Source organism: Macaca nemestrina, chromosome 10 (genome assembly GCF_043159975.1).
Source record: "Macaca nemestrina isolate mMacNem1 chromosome 10, mMacNem.hap1, whole genome shotgun sequence".
NCBI lineage: Eukaryota > Metazoa > Chordata > Mammalia > Primates > Cercopithecidae > Macaca > Macaca nemestrina.
In genome coordinates this window covers 3,235,717-3,253,724 of record NC_092134.1, presented here as the reverse complement: position 1 = coordinate 3,253,724, position 18,008 = coordinate 3,235,717, and the positions used below count along the sequence as shown (strand labels likewise).

The following is an 18,008-nucleotide window of genomic DNA, read 5'->3' as shown; positions in this document are numbered from 1 at the left end:
CAGTTACCTGTTTTGTGTGAATTTGCTGCCCTTTGGAATAATTTCCCTCATTCCATTGTATAGCAGCCTTTCCTTGAAGCATGGAGTCTTAGTTGCAAACAATACAACGTATGCCATGTAACATTCACATTCCCTGCACAGGAACACCCAGAGCACACAGTTTGCAGGGATCTGCTGGGCTCAGCCTTCCCACAGAGGTCATTGCGTGCATCCACCTGCAGGATGGTTCATTACACAGCCGATTCAGACCCAGAGTGGTGCTCATGGAGGGGCTCCGGGTCGGGAGGCAGGTAAAGTTCTGAAAGTCCCGGCTGTGACTTACATGAGAGACCCTATGCGTGTTGGATGCACTCGTCACACATGGTTCTGAGTTACGGAGATCCAGTCTTCCTCTGTGTTGTTCCCCAACCCAGGTGGAAACCACTGTGCCTGGGGGCTTCATCCAAGCCTTGCCAACAGCTTCTGAATTCTGGGCTGCACACCTAGACTGCTCAGAGTATCCAGTGAACACTCAGTGTGTAAATGAAGCTGGAGATAGGAGATTTCGGACATACCAGTGGACAATGCGTCCTTCGTATAGTTGTGCCCTCTAAATCTCATGTTGAATTGTAATCCCAATGTTGGAGGTGGGAACTGGTGGGAGGGGACTGGATCATGGGGATAGATTTCTCATGAATGGTTAGTACCATCCTCTTGGTGCCATCCTCAAAATAGTGAATGATTTCTTGAGAGATCTGGTTGTTTGAAAGTGTGTGGCACCCTCCTCCTCTCTCTCTTGATCGCACTCTTGCCATCTGAGGTACTGGCTTCCCAGTCCCCTCCTGCCATGACTGTAGCTCCCTGAGATCCCACCAGAAGCTGAGCAGATGCCAGCACCATGCTTCCTGTACAGCCTACAGAACCATGAACCAATTAAACCTCTTTTCTTTATAAATTATCCAGTCTCAGGTACTGCTTTACAGCAATGCAAAAATGGCCTAACACAATCCTTTACAGAAAAACAGAGTGAGATTTTTTAAAGGTCTTTCTCAATAGTTTAGCAAAAGACATGGAAAGGGTTAAATAGATGTGTGTTTATAAACACTCTGCAAGAGCCAAGTAGGTTAACTGCTTTTCAATTCTGTAAAATAATTAGAAGAGCTAAGCTAATGGAGTAGAAACATATTATGCATTTCTTTAATTTTTATAAATTTAACTATATGAAATCAGCTAAATTAAAGCAAAAAAAATTAAGAAGTTAAATGGTACAGGATCATTGTCCTCTACCACACACTAATCTAACGGGCACATGCACTGTGCCCATTAGGAGATGAGAGATAAGGACCCACGGTGAGCTCCCTGGGTCTTCCTGCCTACGTTGCCCTACCTGGGCAAGCATCCTTGGGAGGGAATGAATGTGCAGAAGAGAGACGGGGTGGAGGGAGATGAGACTGAGAAGGAAGTCAGGGTTCTGGCTTTCCAAAGAGGGCTTGTTCCAGAATTCCTAGTTTCTGGCTTGAGCAGAAGTTGCAAGTTGACGATCTGAAGGCCAAATCCAATTCACCAACTGTTTTCGCTTAGTCTGTACAAGATTTCAAACATTTTTGCAATTAGTCACAAACTCTTAACGACTGGAAGAGTTCACATAAAAATATGGATGTTGGCCAGGCGCGGTGGCTCACGCCTGTAATCCCAGCACTCTGGGAGGCTGAGGCGGGAGGATCATGAGGTCAGGAGATGGAAACCATCCTGTCCAACATGGTGAAACCCCGTCTCTACTAAAAATACAAAAATTAGCTGGGTGTGGTGGCAGATGCCTGTAATCCCAGCTACTCAAGAGGCTGAGGCAGGAGAATCGCTTGAACCTGGAAGGTGGAGGTTGCAGTGAGCTAAGATCGTGCCACTGCACTCCAGTCTGGTCGACAAGAGCGAAACTCCGTCTAAAAAAAAGACACACACACACACACACACACACACACACACATATATATAAATCCATATATATAGATGTCAAACTTCTTTTGGACGGAGAAAGTTCTGGGCTCAGATTCAGAGGTCAGCCATCATCTGGAGCTGCGGATTTCCCTCCTCTCCGCAGAGCATGTGGCCCACAGTGAGGCACAGATGGTGTTTTGTGTCAGCTGCCATGGGTCACCCAGGTCGCCCGTCGGCCTCTCACACTTGCACACTTCACTTGTTCTCATGATCTGCCTGGTCCTCGTTAGTACCTGTGTTTTCCATCCCTGCTGCAAAGGAATCTACAGGCTTTGGTATTGGGGAGTAGCAGGAAAACTGGCAGGACCCCGACGAAGGACAGAGGGAGACTCTTCCCCCGCGGACAAGGGTTGAGCACAGAAGGGATTGGGGCTTGTCCTCTGAAGATCTCGCGTGTTAGACAGCTCTGCAGCCTGGGGCACAGGCTGTCTTCTTTTTAGGAGGCTCTCCCTAGGAGTCTGTCATCTTTCTGCCAAAACTCATCCCATCCTGAGACGGTGGCACAAAAATACTTGGGTCACAGGACGTGCTGCCTCAGGCACTTGCGTACACTCATTATACGAGCTTTAGAGCTGAAAATGTCCTTGATCATCGAATCCTAAAAAAGTCTTCTAGGTGACCTAGCATCCAACCCCAGCACATCTCCCCTGCCATGTCTGAATTTCTCCTAACAAGAGAGTCTCCTATCATGTAATTTAATCGGTGGCTGGATAGGAATTTCCCCAGAAAGGATGTGGATTTAAGTAGGGGACAAATCTTGCTATGATCTTTCTGAGTTTTTAAAGGGGAAGAGGAAATGCAGAGAGAACAGGGTATATTCAGAACCAAAACTTCAAGTCCTGAGCTCCTAGCGTAAGGGGGTGGGGGCAGAGAGTGTCAAAAGGATGAAGAAAATCAAGGGTTAAAGCAGCCAAGAAAAAAAAAAAAAGCGGGGCGGGGGCTATATATTGAGTCTATGATATGCCAGGTCCTGGGCTAGACTCAGGCGCTCCGGAGATGAGAGTCCTTGCCCCTCTCCAGGGAGCTGTGCAGTTATAAATCCAGATGCTGCATATGTAATTCTGTCTCTATTAGTATGACAAAAGGGAAGCGGGGGAGGCCACAGAATGCTGTAATAGGTGGCTACCCCTTCTGGAGGCTGGAGGACTCAGTGAACGAAACGCCCCTCCCCCCAAGCGCCTTTGCTCCCAAACATCACTGCAGGATCACCGGAACACGCTTCGGCTTGAAACCAGCAGGTTTTTATTTGCCTGTTTAAAGTAATTCCCAGGCCAGGTGCAGTGGTTCAGACCTGAGAGCCCAGCACTTTGGGAGGCTACGGTGGGGCGCATCGCTTGAGCCCAGGAGTTTGAGACCAGCCTGGGCAATATAGTGAGACCCCCAACTCTACACAAATAAATAAATAAATAAAAATAGCCAGGCCTGGTGGCACGCACCTGTAGTCCCAGCTACTTGGGAGGCTGAGGCAGGAGGATCATTCGAGCCTGGGATATGGGGGTTGCAGTGAGCCAAGACTGCACCAGTGCACTTCAGCCTGGGCAACAGAGCAAGACCCTGTCTAAATGAATGAACGAATGAATGAATACATGAATAAAGTAATTGCCAAATGAAAAAAAAATGGGAGAGGATTTTACACGAACATGCAGATTTTCTGAATTCCTTTGAGCACACAGGATGGGACAACATGACCACAATGGAAGTCCATTCAGTTGTGACCGTAATTAGCAAGGACCCTGGAGCAGCTACCCCTGTAGCCAGGACAAGCCTGTCCCCAGGGAGCAGAGCCCACCCACATTCTCCCCAGCGTCTTGCTTCTGGCCTCCATCTGCGCCTGCATTCTGTTACCTGCCTGGCCATGACAGGTTTGAGTTTGTGACTCTGGCCATCAATGTCTCCCCCAGGTGGCAGCCACCAAAGAGGCCACAATGCTCTTCAGTCTCCACTAAAGTTCACAGGTGGGCAGACATCACCATCCCAATCCCCACCACGGCCCGAGTCTCCAGACTCCTTTACTAAAATAAAAGTAGGATGTTCCTTATCCACAGGCCACATGCTATAGTTCTTCTCTCTCACGATGCTCATGTATGAATTGCTTATATTTGGCACTTGCTGATGCTTAATTTAATATGTGTATTTTTGCAAAGTTAAGAGACGATGCATTGATTGTTAACATCTGTCTTCCAATTCTCCTTGTCTTCTACCTGTAAGCAATTTAGGTGTGAAAGATGGGCAGGCTGGAGCAATTCTGATTAGGTTCGGCCAATCTCGATGGAAATAGCCCATTTGGTTGAAGTCCACCTGCAGCTGATAAACAACCTAATAGCCATTCATGTCCAGCCACCCTCCATTATTCCATTATTACTCCTCTTAAAGCAATCTGTGCTATCTGAGATAGCGTCCTGGCTTAGTATTCAGCACCATAGGAGGACGTTTACCTAAGGGCGCTGGTGAAGACTGAACAATGAGCTCCAAAGCAGCAGCAAGTCTTGGGCATTTGCATGAGAAAACCATAAGAAATGTAATTATTTTTGCTAGCAAAACTCAGAGTAGGGTTGTCTTCTTATTTAATACCATGTCATTACAAAATATAGAACTCAATTTAGGAAACGGTGATTTAGATTCTAAGCTGAAAGGAACTAGGTGCACGCCAAACATTATTGTTCATGATAAAAGAAATTTAAATTACATAAATAACGTGGAGCACAGCTTAATCACACACATCAACACCACTCTCTCTCACTATCTCTGATGAATGAACCCTATCCTTTATTCAAGTCATGAGAAGAGCAGAAGTCAATACTATTAGATTGAGAATCTAGATGCAGAATAAAACTGGGGACTCCACATTGTCAGAATTCACATATTAAAAGAAAAACAAACTCTATGTGAAACTGGGAAAGAATAAAAATAAAGATGGGTACAGGGATATTCCGGAAGCAGGGGTTGCAACAGTAATATGAGAAAAAGTTAAATTCCAGATCAAAAGAAACAAGACCAAGAAAGTCACATTATGAATGTGAAGGATAAAGTGTATGATGAAGATACAGGGAATATCACCTCGTCAGGATTTCCTTGGAGAGCACTGAAATGTATAAAGCAACAGCTGATAAGAATGGGAAAAGGAGAAATTGGCCAGAACACAAGAGAAGTTCCGAGTATTTTCAAACCTGAAACCAAGAAACCGAGAAAAAGTCCAGATATTTAACAAACTCCTTTCAGCTCTGATAGGTCGTGGAGAGGAAGAACAGAATGAACAAAGGTGGGAAGGAAGGAAGCCATAAAGAACAGGAATAAAATAAGCAATAAAGTTGAGTGAATACCTTTTTTTTAATGAAGAAGACAAAGATATTAGAGAATATGTTTTTCAGTGTCCAAAAACATTTAGAAAAACTGACCACAAGAAACATCAATAATTCCCTCAAGTAAAACTAGGATAGAATAGATTTTTAGACTGCCATGTGGTAATAAGTTAATTTAAAAGAAGAAGGAAATAATAGCAATAAGCCAACCACTTGAAGTTTATGAATGTGGCCGGGCAGAGTGGCTCACGCCTGTAATCCCAGCACTCTGGGAGGCTGAGGTGGGTGGATCACCTGAAGTCAGGAGTTCCAGACCAGCCTGGCCAATGTGGTGAAACCCCATCTCTATTAAAAAGACAAAACTTAGCCAGGTGTGGTGGCAGGCGCCTTGTAGTCCCAGCTATTCGGAGGCTGAGAGAGAAGAATCGTTTGAACCCGGGAGGCAGAGGTTGCAGTGAGCCGAGATCACGCCACTGCACTCCAGCCTGGGCAACTGTCCGGAGCTGCATGCCCCGGCCATAGCGAATAATAATTAAAGATTAAACGCCTGAGCTATATTCATTTCCACCCCACACCTTCTCCCTAGATTTACCTTCTTCCCTGTATTAATACCGCCATTAAAAGATGGCGCTCTTCCCGCTTCTTCTTCATTCATTTTTCCCGCGCCCGCGAAAAGACTACTTGACTGCGCAGGCGCAACATGACGTCCGACCGGAGAAACCGAGGCTTATCTGGCCACGCCTTCCTTTTTTAGGTCATTTCCGCCTTAGCCCAACCTCTTCCCCTCCAAATGTATATAAGGCATTGCATTACCGCCATTAAACGAGACTTGATCAGAGCACTGTCTTGTCTCCATTTCTCGTGTCTCTTGTTCCCCAAATTCCCACCCCCTCCTCCAGGGCCTACACTGACTATCCCGCGGGCCGGGATAGGCAACAGAGCGAGACTCCATATTAAAAAAAAAAAAGATTTATGAACGCTCCAAGCAAACCCTGGGTCCAGTTGGAAACCAAAACTGGAATGCAGGTTGGGGATAAACCACTCCAAGGGAAAGGAACATGGGAGCCGGGATGGACACCCCGGGGTGCCAGCTGGGAGAGTCAGTGCGTGAGGGGTTTCTGAGATGACTGGGCTGGAAGGTAACCTCCTGCCACTTCCTGCATGAATAAGTGGGGCAGTTTTCCTCTTAAGATTTCGCTTCTAAGTGAACACATCATTAACATTATCAAGTCCTTTGTTTTCATGAATTTTCTGACCTTACTCTAGCTCATTTGTAAGTGAATTTGAAATTCTGAGGAAAATGGAAGCTGATGTACATGTTTGTTTTTTTAAAAGAGAGAGTTCTTTAAAAAGTCTAATAATAAAAGCCTCCAGTTAGCCTAATCTAGGAAATATGAGCAGAAAATATACATGATGAAAATTAGCAATGAGAGAGGGTAAATAAACACAGATGCTCAGAAAATTTCAGGACTTATCATAAAAAACCCCTGTGTTAATAAATTTGAAAATCTGGAGAAAAGAAATATTTCTAGGAAACTGTAGAATACAAAAATGCACTCTGGAAAAGACATGACTAAAACGGAAAGTAAATGTCTAACAAATTGTAAAAAGCTATCAAGGAGCCCTCACTATGGAAAAGCATGTATAATTAGAAGGAGGAGAAAGGGAAACCTCCAGCTAGCCAAAGGGAGAAGCAATTTTCCCAGCGTAATCTACCAAAAACCCACAGCAACACACAAACATTAAGTTGGCAGTGCCCTATCACTAGCATTTTTATTAGGAACAAAAGCAGAATATCTCCCAGCACTCAGCATTGGAGGTTGTAGCGAAGACAAGAAACCAATAAAAAATAAATGAGCAACATATGAATTTGGAAGATAAAAAATCACTATTTTCAGATAAAATGATTGTCCATATATTTTTTTAAAAAATGCAAGATACTCCACTGACAAGTCTGAAAAGTTTTTCCTTATTTTAAAAAAATCTAAAGAAATAAATCACAAAAGGTTAACATTTATTCATTTTGGATGGTCAGCAAATGAGTGACGGCTACATTGTTTTTGGTAGTATGTGTGTGTAACACTTACCAAAAACAAAGGTAATGAGGATGGGAAATGAGGCCCTAGTGGTTCTCCACATGAATAAATTCACATTTTCAAGAAAAATATATACATACACACATACACATACTCTCTCTCTCTCTCTCTAACCTGCACCTTACCATACAGAAAGAAGAGCAGCCCCTAAAATACCAATGCAAAGATGTGCAAAAGAAATACAATTTTTTAAAAATCTAAAGTTTCAGCAGTATCTTGACTGAGTGGTATCATTCTAGGAATAACAAAACATTCAAACAAGTATTACTTTATCTTTCGACACGTCAATAGGTTGAAGAAGAAAAAACATAGTCTTGAGCAATGTCCTAAAAATCCAGTTGAGGAAAATCAAAATTATTCCTAACTAAAAATTAAGCCCCAAGCAAAATACAAGAAATAGATATTTGTCAAGAGCAAATTAATCCATTGATATTGGGCACTGATGGTATTGCGTGTCTAGAAAATTCAAAGTAACAGAAAAGTTATGGCCAATAAGATCATTCAACAAGGGCATCAACACAACTAAAATAAAAGCAAGAATGTGTTTATCTAGGCCGGGCGCGGTGGCTCAAGCCTGTAATCCCAGCACTTTGGGAGGCCGAGATGGGCGGATCACGAGGTCGGGAGATCGAGACCATCCTGGCTAACACGGTGAAACCCCGTCTCTACTAAGAAATACAAAAAATAGCCGGGCGAGGTGGCAGCGCCTGTAGTCCCAGTTACTCGGGAGGCTGAGGCCGGAGAATGGCGTGAACCCGGGAGGCGGAGCTTGCAGTGAGCTGAGATCCGGCCACTGCACTCCAGCCTGGGCTACAGAGCGAGACTCCGTCTCAAAAAAAAAAAAAAAACAAAAAAGAATGTGTTTATCTAAAATCATTACCAGTTATAAATGCAAGGACAGAAAGATTCCATTTTAATACTCAATAAAAATATAATACCAATGAACAGATTTAACAAGAAATTTGTCATATCTTTTTAAGAAAATGTTTAGGCCTTACTGAAGAACACAAAATGTTTGGGGAAAAAGACCTGGATTTATGTAAAAATGTACAATATTATAAAGATATCAATTCTCTCCTAAGGCAATCTGTATGCCTGACACTTAGTGAGTGTCAGGGATGAGGTGAGGTGGGCTCGGTCCTGCCTCCTTCCTTATTCTTCCTCCTTGGAGGTTCATACACAGCAGGCTCCATTCTGCTCCTGCCTCAGGCCCCTCCCTCCATCCCTCACTGCCCAACGTTTGAAGTCCTGGCTTACAGTCATCCAGATGCTCCGGGACCACATTCTCAGGGACCTCAAGCAAGAGGACTATCCAACTCATGGCTCTCAGTTCCTTCGCCCCATCTTTATCATTTGGGAATGCAGAATTGGGACTCCAAGAAGGCTCCTGCCCAAATCCCAGGGCCTGTGCAAACAAAGACGCCACCTCTGTGAATGTGTGACCTTAACTGGCAAGCCAGACTTTGCAAATATGAAGAAAGTTACCGATGAGCTGACCTGAAAATAGGGTGATCCTCCAGGTTTATCCTGTGGACCCGATGCTGTCACATGAGCCAGAGGAAGATGCCAGGCCAATATGGGGAGCAGGGCGCAGCATGCTGTATTTGAAGATGGAGGGGACCCCAGGAGAAGGAATGGAGGTGACTTTTAGGAGCAGAAAGCCACCCCAGCTGATGGCCAGCCAGAGCACTGGGACCTCAGTCCCCCAACTCCAAAACACTGGATTCTTCCGCAGCCTGAGTGAGCCTGGAAGCCAGCTCTCCTCCAGAGCCTACATCTCAGAACCCACCCGCCTGATACATACATTTCAACCTGGTGAGATGCTGAGCCCAGCTGAGCCCACCTGGACGTCTGCCCTACAGAACTGGACTTAATAAGCACCAGCTGTTCCAAGCTGCTAACTTGGCGGTGATTTGTTACACGACAATAGAAAACTAAGACACCTTTACTTCCACAGTTACATTCTGAGAATGCGCCATTACACAACCCTACAAACCAAATGCATACATCCCCATAATGTGTCATCACAATCAACTCCAGTCCCAACCTTTCTCCCTCTTCTATTTATCTCTTTCTCCTCCACCTTTACCGACCTCTCTGTCTCTGACAATGGTGTTTTCACCAAAAAAGACTGTGCTGTCACTGACACCATGTGTAACATCATGTTTGAAACCATTCATTTGCTGAAATTTGCCAGGATGGGTTATCTTGTTGGCATCTAAAACCCTAATCATCTTCTAGTGTTATGCAACCTTTAAAAAAATGCATTTTCCCTTTAACACTCTGCCATGGTTCGATCTTCTTCTTTGGCAAACTTCTCTAAGAATCGTCTGCAGAAGCTGTCCCCGTTTCCTCGTTAGTCTTCAAAACTTTCCAGTCTGGCTCTGTCTCCACCACACAGTTAAAACTATTCACCTGTGTCTCCCAACCAAACGGACAGTGTCTGTCTTCTCTTGACCACTGAACAGCATTTGACACCATTGCTTCTTTTCGTTGTATTGACACATGCCTCTCTCCTGAAATCCATAATGCCACAAATTCTTGGCTTTTCTTTTACTCCACAGATCACCGCTTGCCAATCTCTTTTCCTGGGCCATCGTTTGTGATCCAACCAAGATGTGGCCCCCCTTAACCTCTCCACACTGTCTCCCTAAGAGAGTTCTTCCATTCTTTCACTCTTAAAGCCATCCACAAGTTGTCACCTCTCAAATGTATGTCCCCAAGCCTGACAATCCTGCTAAACCCCAGATTTGTAAATGTAATGCCTAGGAGACATACCCATTTGGAGTCACACAAGTTTCTGAAACGTCCACAACAAATCTGATGCATTTCTCCCTACTCCTACATCTTCCACTTCTTTCCATCTCGGCGCAGGGCACCATCATAGCAACATCTGCTCAAAGCAGAAATAGTTGAGTCGTTCTTGATTTCTTCCTTTCTCCCACTTTCTCATTCAATCCATCTGTAAATCTTATCAATTTCACCTGCTAAATATCTCTGGAATCTGTCCAATTGTGTCTAAATCCACAGTGGTCACCCTAGTCCATGCTGTCCTCATCTCACAGTGGACTGTTGCTAAAATGTGTCACTGGTTTCCTCACATACCCCCGACCTCTGCCAAATGCACACTTCACAACTGTCAGTGAGAACTTGAAACAAACATAAATAAGACCATCCAATTTCCCTGCTTAACACCATTCATTGGCTTCCCACTTTCCTGTGAATAAAATCTAATGTATTCCTGCAAATAAAATAAAAGGCAGGCAGTAATGGATACCGGTGAGGATGTGAAGAAAGAGAAGCCTGATACACTGTTGGTGGGAATGTAAAGTAGTTAGTCCAGCCACTCTGGCAAATCTGCCCTCCCACATTCACTGCAGCCTACTCACAATAGGCAAAATATGGAATCAACTTAAGTGCCCATTGATGGATGGATGGATACAGAAAATGTGATACATATATATATATCTGTAAATCTTATCAGTTTCACCTGCTAAATCTCTCTGGAATCTGTTCAATTGTGTCTAAATCCACAGTGGCCACTCTAGTCCACGCTGTCCTCATCATATATATATATATATATATATATATATAAAATATATATTTTATATATATATATATAACAGAATATTATGCAGCCATAAAAAATAATGGAATTCCATCATTTGTAGCAACATGGATGGAACTGGTCCCTATGTTAAGCGAAATAGGCGGACCACAGACATACAAACACTGCATGCTCTTACCCATATGTGGGAGCTAAAAGAGTGGATCTCACGGAGCTAGAGAGTAGACCGGATTGGCAATGACCAGAGGCCAGGAAGGGGTGAGAAATTATGGGGAAAAAAGAATCTAACTGGTATCACCACTGAACTGTACACCTAAAAATAGTAAAGATGGTAAGTTAATTATGTATATTTCACCTCAATTTAAAAAAAAAAAAAAACTAAGGCCAAGTGCGGTGGCTCATGCCTGTAATCCCAGCACTTTGGGAGGCCGAGGCAGGCAGGGCACCTGAGGTTGGGAGTTTGAGACCAGCCTGACCAACATGGAGAAACCCTGTCTCTACTATAAACAATTTAGCTGGGCATGATGGCGAGCACCTGTAATCCCAGCTACTTGGGAAGCTGAGGCTTGAACCCAGGAGGCGGAGGTTGCAGTGAGCCAAGATCGCGCCACTGCATTCCAGCCCGGGCAACAAGAGCAAAACTCTGTCTCAAAAAAAAAAAAAAAAAAAAAAAAAACTAGTAAAAAACATCTACAGTTTTTGGTGTAGGGGTCCTATGAGTATGTATTGAACTCAGCTAGGCTTCCAAGCCTTCCTTTGAGCAGCCAACCTCTCTTCTAACTGAGCTCTAACCACTCTGAGCTCCTTTTAGGTCTAACCCACCAAGCTTTTCCGCCTCCCAGGACTGTGGCTCAGTCCTCAACATCTAAGATGCCTTTCTCCTGCTATTCAATTAATTGCTGCCTTCTTATCCTTCATGGTTCAGCTTAAACGTTGCCTTCACAGGGGCTGTCCCAGACAAGCCTAGCGTAAGCCCCCCCATGCCACATTCTCAATCAAATTATATCCTCATTCCCTTCCATTTGTAATTACTTTTTTATCTGTTTGTAAATCTGTCATCAAGCTCCCTCATGAGCTTAAGAGCTCCCTGAGATTGGAGCCTTTTCCTGAAACATATTAGATGCTTAATGAATATTTGTTGTAACAATATTTTAAGATGTATTCAAGGATTTTAATTGTGCTAAGTAATTAACCTACGGGCGTTTGCTAAGTCAAGGTTAGTATATACATGTGATGGATTCATATGCAGCTATTAAGAGAGTAATTTAGCTCCTAGTTCTACCACAAAAAAAAAACAAGCCACAGAAAAAAATCCAGAATGTATTGTTGAGTGAAAATAGCAGGTTTCAAAATAGTGTACATGTGACTCTCCCAGGCATTGCTTGGGAGACTCATTAAGCAACATAATAAATAAGTAATTCCCTGCCACTTCTCACAGCGGTACAGCTACATAGAATTGCACACGTGTGCAGAAATCACAACCCAACCCAAGCCTACAGCTATTCTAGGGGGTGACTGTCTAACTGTTCCAGGTGCCACCCCCGTCCTGCAGGGGTACGATCGCATTTCTAGAATACCATCTAGCCAACATTTTAAATCAGACCATTGCAAGCACATCTTTTCAATGAGATGCATATGCAACAGATGTCAAGGACTTAATTTTTCTTTATTACAGGATGTGCTTATGTGTGTGGGGGATCTGTGTTGCTGTCTGAATGCCCCCCCAATCACAAAAGTTAGTTTTATTTTCTCCAAGTGATGATATTTCAAGTATTATTTATTTTCTGCTTTTGGCTTGTCTGCATTGTTTGACTTTTCTACAATTACTTTGTATTTTTTAATAACTAGAAATGGAAGCTATTTGCCTTTGGAAATATGGACAAATGCCATGATTGAATACTCATATGAATTCAATGTAAGTTAAGGAAGGCTTAGCTCTTCATCTAAATCCAGATAGCCCAGGAAACTGCTAATTGGTAACCGCAAGTCAAATGCTAGATGGCATTTTGTTGTGTTTCGTTTTTCCACCCTTCCTTGCCCATGTTGTGTGGAACACGCTGGTGACCCAGTTTACCTGCAGGACAGCTGTTCCGCTCACGGTGGGCACTTGCCTGTCATTTAATCCAAACAATAAAACCTGCCATGCAGGCAGCTAGAGTCAGGGGTGTAAAAAAAAAATTCCTAGTTCCACTTCAACACTTCAAAGATATATTTGCTAGGGCCATGTTCATCTTTTTTGAGACTGCAGAAAACGATGTCAGTCGGAATGCAAATATTTGTATAAAATATTTGTATAAAAACTTCAACATCTTCTGATTATCATTTATTACAATGTGTTAAAGTATCTGTCATTTATACACAATAAATTCTGGTGAAGTGGAACCGGGAGAAACATGAGATCCACTTCAGACAGAACAGCTGGGTGACTTCCTCCATATGTGAGATCACCAACGCCTGCTTCTGAAAAACTCTGGGCCTATTTATTCCAAAAGGCCTACACAACTGCCTATCCAGCTTATATCACAGAAAGACTAAGTATTCATAACAGGAAGACAGGAGTAAAATAAAACACACACAGACAGAAAAGTCAAAATAAAAGAGCAGCAATTTCCATCTTTCAGCCCATAAACGAAAGACACAAATGATGAAAACCATAATTATGAGATGAAATGGAAGAAAGATCTATTTTGTAATCGCAAGTCCTCCTGAGTCTTGGGGAAAAGTTCATTTCTAAGACGTGTGTCACGGACTTATTGTGAATTCATCCTGACACCATTTATTCCACAGCTTATGTTTCTTCACTGATATGACGACTCTGATTACAGCATTTGCTAAAACGAATGCAGATGATGTTCTCATGCGTGAATGAATATTTCTAAAATACCGAGATAGTTTCATCAAAGACAAGAATTCTGGAATTTAATCACAAACGGAAACATAAATAAGATACCATATTTTCCTATTCAAATAATGAGTCAGCTCTTATTATAGTCATCTAATTTTATCAAGAATAGCACTTGGCTAATTAGACAGGAGTCAGTTTAATAACTAGCTGGCATTTATAAGAATAGAAATGGGTTCTATGAAAAATTGTTTACGACTGCAAAAGAATGGTGAAAGCTGGTATAATGCGTGAAATCGGAGCAATGATAAGTTAATGAGCTTCTCCTAAATATGCAATGGCTGCAGCCAAAGTTCCTGGCAGTCCAATCCCGACTGCACCTCAACATATTCAAGCAGCCATGCACTTAGTGTGCATTTACTGCAGACCTGCTCAGCATCAGACACAGTGGGATCTTCCGTAGCTGTGCAGATGATCTTTTTCTGTAATGACCAAGGAACTGAGCACTTGACCAGGTCCCCAGAGTTCTGCTAGTCAGCCTTCACCGTGAACACACAGAATCAGAAGCCATAATAAGAAGTTCACAAACTTAGTCTCTGCAATGGAGAGCACGGAGAAATAAAGTCTGACTCTGGGGCACCAACCGCTCTCTCTCCCCACTTCTCCAGGATCTCTTGGTAAAACCTCAGATCTCACTCCTTCCATTTTCAGTCTGAGAACCCAAAGCCACATTTTAGCAAGCTGGGAGAATGGAAAGAATCACATCATAAAGATGGTGTGTGTGTGTGTGTAATGTGGGGTGTGCATCTATGTAATGTGGGGTGTGTGTGTCTGTAATATGGGGTGTGTTGGGGGGCCGTGGTGGGATGTGTGTGTATGTGTGTGGGGTGTATATGTGTGTGTATCTGTGTATACGTGGCTTGCGGTGTATGTGTGTGGTGTAAGATATCTGTGTGTGTTGCAGGGTGTGTGTGTCTGTGTGTGTGTCTGTGTGTCTGTGGTTTAGGGGTGTGTGTGGTGTGTGTATGGGGGTCTGTGTGTGTATATTTATGTGTATGTGGTTTGGGGGGTGTGTGTTTTGTGAGGTGTGTGTATGTGCATGTGTGTGGTATGGGGTGTGTGAGTATGTGTGTATGTGTATGTGTGTGTGTGTGTGTATCTGTGTATGTGGTTTGGGATGTGTGTGTGGTGTGAGGTGTGTGTGTGTGTGAGGGGTGCGTATGTATCTGTGTGTATGTGGTTCGGGGGGTGTGTGTGTGGTGTCAGGTGTATGTGTGTATGTGTGTGCCTATGTGTGTGTAGCTGTGTGTACGTGGTTTGGGGTGTGTGAGTGGTGTGAGGTGTGTGTGTGTGTGAGGGGTGCGTATGTATCTGTGTGTATGTGGTTTGGGGAGTGTGTGTGTGGTGTAAGGTGTATGTGTGTGAGTGTGTGTGTGTAGCTGTGTGTACGTGGTTTGGGGTATGTGTGGTGTGAGGTGTATGTGCATATGTGTGTGTGGTGTGTGTTTGTGTGTGTGGTGTGTCTTGTCTATGTGTATCTGTATGTGGTGTGGGGCGTGTGTGTGGTGTGGGGTATGTGTGTTTCTATGTATGTGTATCTGTGTGTATGTGGTTTGGAGTATGCGTATGTGTGTGTGGTATAAGGTGTATGTGTGTGGGGGGGGGTGTGTGTGTGCACCTATGAGTGTGTACCTGTGTGTATGTGGTTTGGGGTGTGTATGTGTGGTGTGAGGTGTATGTGTGTGTATGTGTGTGTGGTGTGGGATGTGTGGTGTGGGGGGTGTGTGTGTGATGTGTGTGTGTCTATGTTTGTGTATCTGTGTGTATGTGGTTTGGGGTGTGTATGTGTGGTGTGAGGTGTATGTGTGTATATGTGTATGTGTGGTGTGGGGTGTGTGTGTGTGATGTGTGTGTGTCTATGTTTGTGTATCTGTGTGTATGTGGTTTGGGGTGTGTATGTGTGGTGTGAGGTGTATGTGTGTATATGTGTATGTGTGGTGTGGGGTGTGTGTGTGTGATGTGTGTGTGTCTATGTTTGTGTATCTGTGTATGTGGTTTGGGGTTGTTTGTGGTGTAAGGTGTATGTGTGTGTGTGTGTGTCGGGTGTGTGTGTGGTTTTAAGTGTGTATGTGTGTGGTGTGTTTGTGTGTGTATCTGTGTGTATGTGGTTTGGGGTGTGTGTGGTGTGTGATGTATGTGTGTGTACATGTGTGTGCATCTGTGTGTATGTGGTTCGGTGCATACATGTGTGTGGTGAGGTGTATGTGTGTATGTGTGTGTGTGGGGTCTCTGTGTGTGTGTGTGTGTGTGTGTGGTGTAGGGGGTGTGTGTATGTATATACTTTCTTTCAAGACAGCAGGTTGCCTTTCATTTAACAGCCACATCAGTGGGTGTATGTACCTGCACACACAGACTGCGGTTGGATTAGTGACACTTAAAGCAGAACGTGCCGGGCGCGGTAGCTCACACCTATAATCCCAGCACTTTGGAAGGCCGAGGTGGGTGGATCACTTGATTCCAGGAGTTCCAGATCAGCCTGGGCAACATAGCAAGACCCTACAAAACATACAAAAATTAGCTGGGCATGGTGGCCTGCACCTGTAGCCCCAGCTACTCAGGAGGCTGAGGTGGGAGAATTGCTTGAACCCAGGAGGTCGAGGCTGCAGTGAGCTAGGATTGCACCACTGTACTCCAGCCTGGGTGACAGAGCGAGACTCTGTCTCAAAAAAAAAGAAAGAAGAAATGCCCATCTCTCTTTTCCTCCTCTGCTAAATGCTCACAACTGCTGTCTTGCTGGAGAAAGCCTAGAAAAGGAATGAAAACACAGGTTCACGCTGCCCCACACGATAACATGCTCTCAGAGTGGAATTTCCATAAAGATAATGACATTTATTCATCCCTTCTCACACCCACCCCACAGTGCCAAGCACTGCACTTTGATCATGGTATTTGATGAATGGATTCATGAGAGTATCAAAAGGAGCTAGAAAGGAGAACTGGCATGTAGTTTCCCCATCAATTGTGATATTTATAGTAATTGGGTAAATAAAATATGCTAAAATATCATAATACCATACACGAGTTACTTTAGCTGCTGGGTTGGGGAGTCGCTGTCTCTTGAGATCTCAGTGCAAGCAAGCCCCCAGTTCCACCAGGGATGGAGGTACACACATCACACACCCCGAGTTCTTCCTGCGGCAGTCAGCACAACACTTGCTTGTGTAGACTGTATTCACTGTGCAGACTCTGGAGTCTGTGGACCCTGACCTTGAGTCACACTCTTGCCTCTTCATGCATCATTTCCTCCTTTTATGAAATGGGGATGAAATTAGCCCTCATTGCTAATGGTACATGTGGCATGCTCTGCAGTGCCTGGCATATAGTCAGTGCTAAGTATTAGTTGCTGCCAGTGCTGCTGTTCGTGTTATTATTCCTAGTACCAGCACTAGGCCTGCTACTATTATTAACATAATCATCAGTATTATTTAAACATGTTTTCCTCCTAGTCTAGGCAGGTCTTTCACCGGATTCAACCAGAAAGAAAAGTGCTGACGCTACCCACAGTACCCATGAGTGGGAGACGCAGTGTCCTGGGGCTGAGGCTGGAGCAGGGAACAGAATTCCAAGACCGCACGTGTACCACGGACATGCCTCTCAAGAAGTTTGTTCGTGGCAGCTGAGGTTTCTCTTAGCCCTTCCTCCACGAAAAGCCCAGCACCTCCTCCTCCCCTGGCTCCTCTCGCCTGGCACTCTTTCTTGTCTGAAGCTAAAGCAAGCTCCTTCCCTTCCACAGGGAAGTTCTCCATCTCTGCAACCTTGGCCACAGCAGAGACAAGTCCCTCAAGCACCCTGAATCCTTTTCAGGAGTTCCTTTCAAAGACCATCTTGCCTCCCTTAGGAATTTAGGGGCCACTTGTTGGAAAGATGATGCTTTCCACCCACTCAATGTTTTTACAAGGCCCCCCTCCACCCATCATTCCATGTGCAGGTCCCAGCAACTGTGTGTGACAATGGGGACCATCAGGGCTCTTTCGCAGGTAAAGTAACAGAGACACAGAGAATCTACGTAGTTACTTGGGTCTGGCAGAGCTACAGCACAAGCCCAGGTTTTCTGATGCACACTCAGCATGGGCATCCCCTCTGGAGCATTTAACCATACATTATAAATATCTCAAGCACAGGTGCAGCCACAGGCTTATTTGAGTGGAGTGTTCTTAATCGGAGGTATA

The 18,008-nt window shown here is 44.2% G+C and overlaps 1 protein-coding gene across 3 annotated transcripts in view; it reads right to left on the bottom strand.

Moving 5' to 3' along the window:
* LOC105495413 (transmembrane protein 132D) overlaps positions 1-18,008 on the bottom strand; it is an 830,003-nt gene that overhangs the window by 730,033 nt on the left and 81,962 nt on the right. The window lies entirely within an intron of this gene.